We start from the raw sequence: 5,098 nt of genomic DNA, 5'->3' as shown, positions 1-5,098 counted from the left end.
TGGAGGCTGCCGCCGCCGACGCTGCTGCTGCTGCTGCTGCTACTAGCGGAGGTGCTACTGATAGTAGCAGTGGTGGTATCGTAACCACTGCCGACAGCGGAAGCACGCGCGGGGTGTGTACACACCCGGGACACGACCGAGAGGAGGACTCGATAGAATACTGTCGAGGAAGAGAAGAGCGGAAAAGAGAAAGAAAGCAGGCGAGAGAGAGAGAGAGAGAGAGAGAAGCAACGAAGAGGGAGAGGAAATTGGAGGAAAGGAGAACGGGTTGCGGGGAATTGAGGTGCAAAGAAGGAGGATCGGGGGTGTGCAACCTGCGCGCAAGCGTGGAGGAACAGCCACAGGGTGTAGCCGCTCTCTGCCTGTCAACCTGCCTGCCTGAGATGCACGTTCGCCACAGCTGAGAAACTCAGATACTTTGTCGTTTGGTCGGTAATCGGCCTTTCAATAACGCGTCCCTTATCGTCGTCCCACCCAACATTTCCCTTAGCATTTCCTCCTATAGGGCTAACGCGTACCTGCTACCTAAGTGGCAACCAACCGACGTACGATTCCTCGACGAAAGATGAGATGATTCCTCGGAAGATGTGGAACAAAGTTTCTGCGATCGACGCTTCGTCTTTGGCAAAGACGATGTTGACAATCTGATTGATAGATGTGTACTAACATCGAGTTTCTATTAATATTTAAAGAGAAATGGCTCAAGATGCCAGAAGATGCAGCAACATCTGACGTTCAAATTGTACGCCGAAGATCTTAGAATGTTCGATCTTTTCCTCGACTGGAACTTGCATCGGATCGACAACGTATTAGGTTGTCCGAAGAGTGTCTTTCTTTTACAGACACCTCTTTTACAACGATGCATCTTTATATGAAACTTAATGTATCGAACGTTGTGATCTTTGTTTCCATAGAACAAGATGGATCATACGTAATTCGATAAATATAAAATAATAATAATATAAAGTAGTATAAAATAATAATAATATAAAATAATAATGATATAAAATAATAATAATATAAAATAATGTAAAACGGAAAATGTAGTGCATCCATTATTTTCTTATAAAACGAAAGAAACTTTTCGGACGACCTAATACAAGTTTGCATCTTAGAAATCAACGTTCCAAATTAAGATTATCATCAACTTTTCGATAAATAATTTGTTTACGTAATATATCACAAAACATGAGATATATCGTCATGTCCGAACTAACGGATACGAAAGATCAAGGTAAGGGCTAACTAACGTTGTTTTGCGTTGGATGAAAGATCGCGCCAGTTGGCTGAACTTTGGTCGACGAACAGACATACGACCTATTTTCTTCCTATTATTTACTTCGAAATGGTCTCTGCGGAAATATAACGCGAACAGGCGCTTGGACGCGTAAAAGAAAAATGCTACAGACTGTGCAGCCAAGAGTGAAAGAACCCACGTATATCTATATATACAGAGTGTCTCATTTTAATCGATCCACGCAAACGTCTCCGAGCTAAACATTATTCGAAGATAAAACTCACTTGGTTTCTTGAGAGGCGCGTCGTGCTCCTTCCGAGGTTCCAAAGCGACCTTTTTCTTCCGAATGGAACCGTACATTTTCCACGAAATTAACATTGCAACATCTTTTTAAACGTTTTAAGCATTTTCAGATACAAGCAGCGCGATTCTTTCTTCGTTGAGAATTATTATAAAAACTACATCGAACGGTATATCGGGTTGGCAACTAAGTGATTGCGGGTTTTGTCAATACCACGTAACGACAAAGTCCGCAATCACTTAGTTGCCAATCCAATACAACAAAGCCACATAGTCCCGTTCGAAGAAACAGAGATCATCGGTCGATATATAGTTTAGAAAATATTGCCTTGGCTCGATTAAAATTAGACACCCCGTATAGTATAGCAGAGAAAATTTATCGCACATCTTTCAAATAGCACGCTTCGTCGCGTGCTTTATCCGGTTGTGAAATTTCAGCAGGCGTTTGTAAATAGCATCAGACGACACCTGCAGGTTCGTTCGAACGATCAACGTCGCGTCTAACTCGTCATCGACTATCTCTCGTTCGGGAAGAACGCGCCGGAAACGGAAAGACATATTTCTCGTCTTTTAAACAAAACCAATTTTAAAGCTCGCCACGCTGTTAATCAATTGCACATCAAAGCTATCTTTATGTTTTTGGTTTTCAGGAGCAGAATTAAATTTTTCTCATCTTCTGCAACATTTACCGACCGATAGTCGGTTAATCGGTTTTTTGTCGCCGATGCTTACCGATCGATAGCATATTAATCGGTATTTTGTCGCCGACGATCTTTCTCATTATTTGAGCAGTAATTTGTTATTTAGTACCAAGGTACCTTGCTCAGTTGCGTCAGTTGCGTTGCTTTGTAAGCTCCTACAGTTTTATACCAATTTGAAAAACTTACCGTTCGCGATGAACGAAAAGAATGGCATTGGAGAGTTTAAACCGAAACAGAGCCTGTTGAACCGCTAGCGGTCGGTAAAGTGTTAACAATTTGAATATGCTCACGTTGGAACAAAGCGTAGAACCAAAGAGGACGTGGCCGAACTTTTGAACCCTCCATCGGTATATTTGGTGGCTTCCGACTAGTAATTTTAAGTAATCTCGCATTTTTTCCATATCTTTGTTTAAATTTCGCTCTGCTTAAGAAATGTTAATGGCAATCTATCAAGTTATTTCCTTTCTTAACATTGAAATACTTTTGTCAATTGGTATATTTCTATATATTACGCGCATTCTGTAGATTTGTCCGCTCTTCGAAAATGTATAAATATCTCTAATCGAATTGAAATGCGTTAATTTTCGAAAATTCATCGATGTTACGTGATAATAAATTTCGCTTGGAAATTCGAAAAATGAACGTCGTTCGTGCACTTTGATACGGCAACAATAAACGTAGCTTAGAAAACAATACACGTGAAACGTGTGCATACGTCACGAGATGACGCAGCCTTCACCGTCACAGGATTAACCTTTACGCCGCGATATTCGACTACGGTGAAACACTGGCGTGTTCCAGTTCACAGAAACATTTCATTTTAATCCACCTGTCGTTCAAATGTATCTTTTTGCTCTCGAATGATCGAGAAGGACGTGTACGTAACGACAGAACAAGAATGCAAAGGAAAAATCGAATAATTCCATTTCTGTCGGGTCTTTGACTTTGGTATCAACTCAGCGATGAAAATCGAGTATAGCGATATGGCATGATTGAAAATAGGGCAACCCGTGAAAGTATAATACACTTAAACGTTGTACACAGCGATAAAGTTTCAACAACTGCAGAAAACAAACGACACGACTGCTTTTACATTTACGAGAATAGGATAATATGCATACGCGTAATCGTAAAACAAATATAAAAAAGGAAATCGTGGCTTGGTAATATGAAATTGCTTCGAAGCATACTATTGGGTTAGGTTTTGCTGATTTTGTCAATACCACGTAATGACAAAATCCGCAATCACTTAGTTGCCAATATAATATGGACTGTAACACGCTAAACTTAAAAAGTATAGTTTGCACGTTTAATAAGTAGATTGCACGGATGTCTACGCGTTTATGAGAAAGGGGAATAGTCGAAATGCAGCTCGAGACAACTAAAATTCCAACAAGGCGTCGTTCTATTAGACGTAAAGTATCGTAGAAACACGATCATGAAAAACATAGATGAGCCCGACGAAGACAACTTTCTCGTTTCGAACGATCATAAGACGTCGAAACGAATGTACAAATTGCAAAAATTCGCGCGTTTTCTTCTAAAGGAAAGTCGATATTTATTCAGTGGAAATTGAATGAACTTTGTGAGTTATTGGGTTGACAACTAAGTGATTGCGGATTTTCTCATTACCGTCTAATGGTACAGCTGGGAAAATTGAAAAACTTCATTTCGAAAAGTTTTTAGCAACAAGGGTTGGTCTGCAGTACGATACGCCTATAACTTCAAATACATCTTCAAGCGCTTGATTTTCTTCTGCTCATTTTGGATTTTTAATTTTTCCCACTCCGTTTCATACTCTGATATCCAATCTCTGGCTTTTTGCGTTCCATCAAATTGTTTTAAGCTGAAGTTTGCTTCTTCTTTCTCATAATTCCACATTTTTCCTTAATAAGTTATGAAGTCCCAGGAGTTTGCAGGCATCTTCTATAAATTTAGAATAAAAATTCATTTTCTCCAGCAATTGCCTTACATTTTTTTTGTCCTTTGGGCGTTCAAATTCGCGTATTGCTCTCAGGTTATCTCTTCCTAGTCGCACACCGTTTTTTTCCATCATGCGACCAAGATATTTTACTGAACTTTTTGCAAAATTATCACCTAACGACAAAATCCGCAATCACTTAATTGCCAACGCAATAATTTCCAAAACAATTACTTTCGTATAAAGCGGAAAAAAAGGAATTTAATTTATCGTCGATTTCGCCCATAGCAAATAGTAGATAAAACCGGACCCGATAGAAAAACCTAACAACCACCGTTTCCAATTGTTAGTTTGCCATTCGTTTTCACTTACACTTCGATAGCGTTCACATACTCTGTTTCTACTGGGATCGATCGAAGCGTGCGGATACTCGCGAGCTTTCGCGTAATGACGAGAATCGTCATCCAAGGGACGAGGCATTTTGCGTCCGTTATCTCGTCACTGTAAACCGAGAGAATGCTCCGACCTTGTTGCACCAGGTCCTCCGAATCGGTTATCGAAAATCGATGCTGTTCTCGCGGCAGAGCTTTGTCGCGGCCAATTCCAGCGTTCCGTGGACAAATAACATAATCACCAGGGAAATTGTTCGAGAATACAGAGACAAAGAGTGGAAGAATAGAAAAGAAACCGGGCGTTCCACGAACATGAAAAACTAAAAGCCAGAGAGAGAGAGAAACGTAATGTAAAAGAGCGACGACGAGAAGAAGAGTTGCTTCTTACCTTCTCTGCCGAATTTACGCTTCTTTTTTCCAAGACTGGTGCCGGCTGAGGAGCTCTTGCCGGAGCTCTTGTCCTTGCTCTTCCAGCGCATCAACATGTTTCGCAAACGCTTCAGCGTCTCGAAGATAGATCGTTGCGCGTCATTCGAAAATACCGCGC

At 40.7% G+C, this 5,098-nt stretch overlaps 1 protein-coding gene across 4 annotated transcripts in view; it reads right to left on the bottom strand.

The window, feature by feature from the left end:
- The window catches only part of LOC100746934, a 73,722-nt gene that overhangs the window by 29,925 nt on the left and 38,699 nt on the right, over window positions 1-5,098 (bottom strand). Inside the window, exon 1 of one of the 4 annotated variants that reach the window (XR_004461861.1) lies at window positions 4,940-5,092. The exons of the other annotated variants lie outside the window; for them this stretch is intronic. The gene's annotated coding sequence lies outside the window, so the exon portion shown is untranslated. Of the gene's footprint in view, window positions 1-4,939; window positions 5,093-5,098 lie in introns of those variants that run through there. 4 annotated transcript variants of the gene reach the window in all.

The sequence above is a fragment of the Bombus impatiens genome, unplaced genomic scaffold (assembly GCF_000188095.3).
Source record: "Bombus impatiens unplaced genomic scaffold, BIMP_2.2 scf_0417, whole genome shotgun sequence".
Classification (NCBI taxonomy): Eukaryota; Metazoa; Arthropoda; class Insecta; order Hymenoptera; family Apidae; genus Bombus; species Bombus impatiens.
Note: the sequence above shows the minus strand (reverse complement) of the source record. Positions and strands in the feature narration are given on the sequence as shown.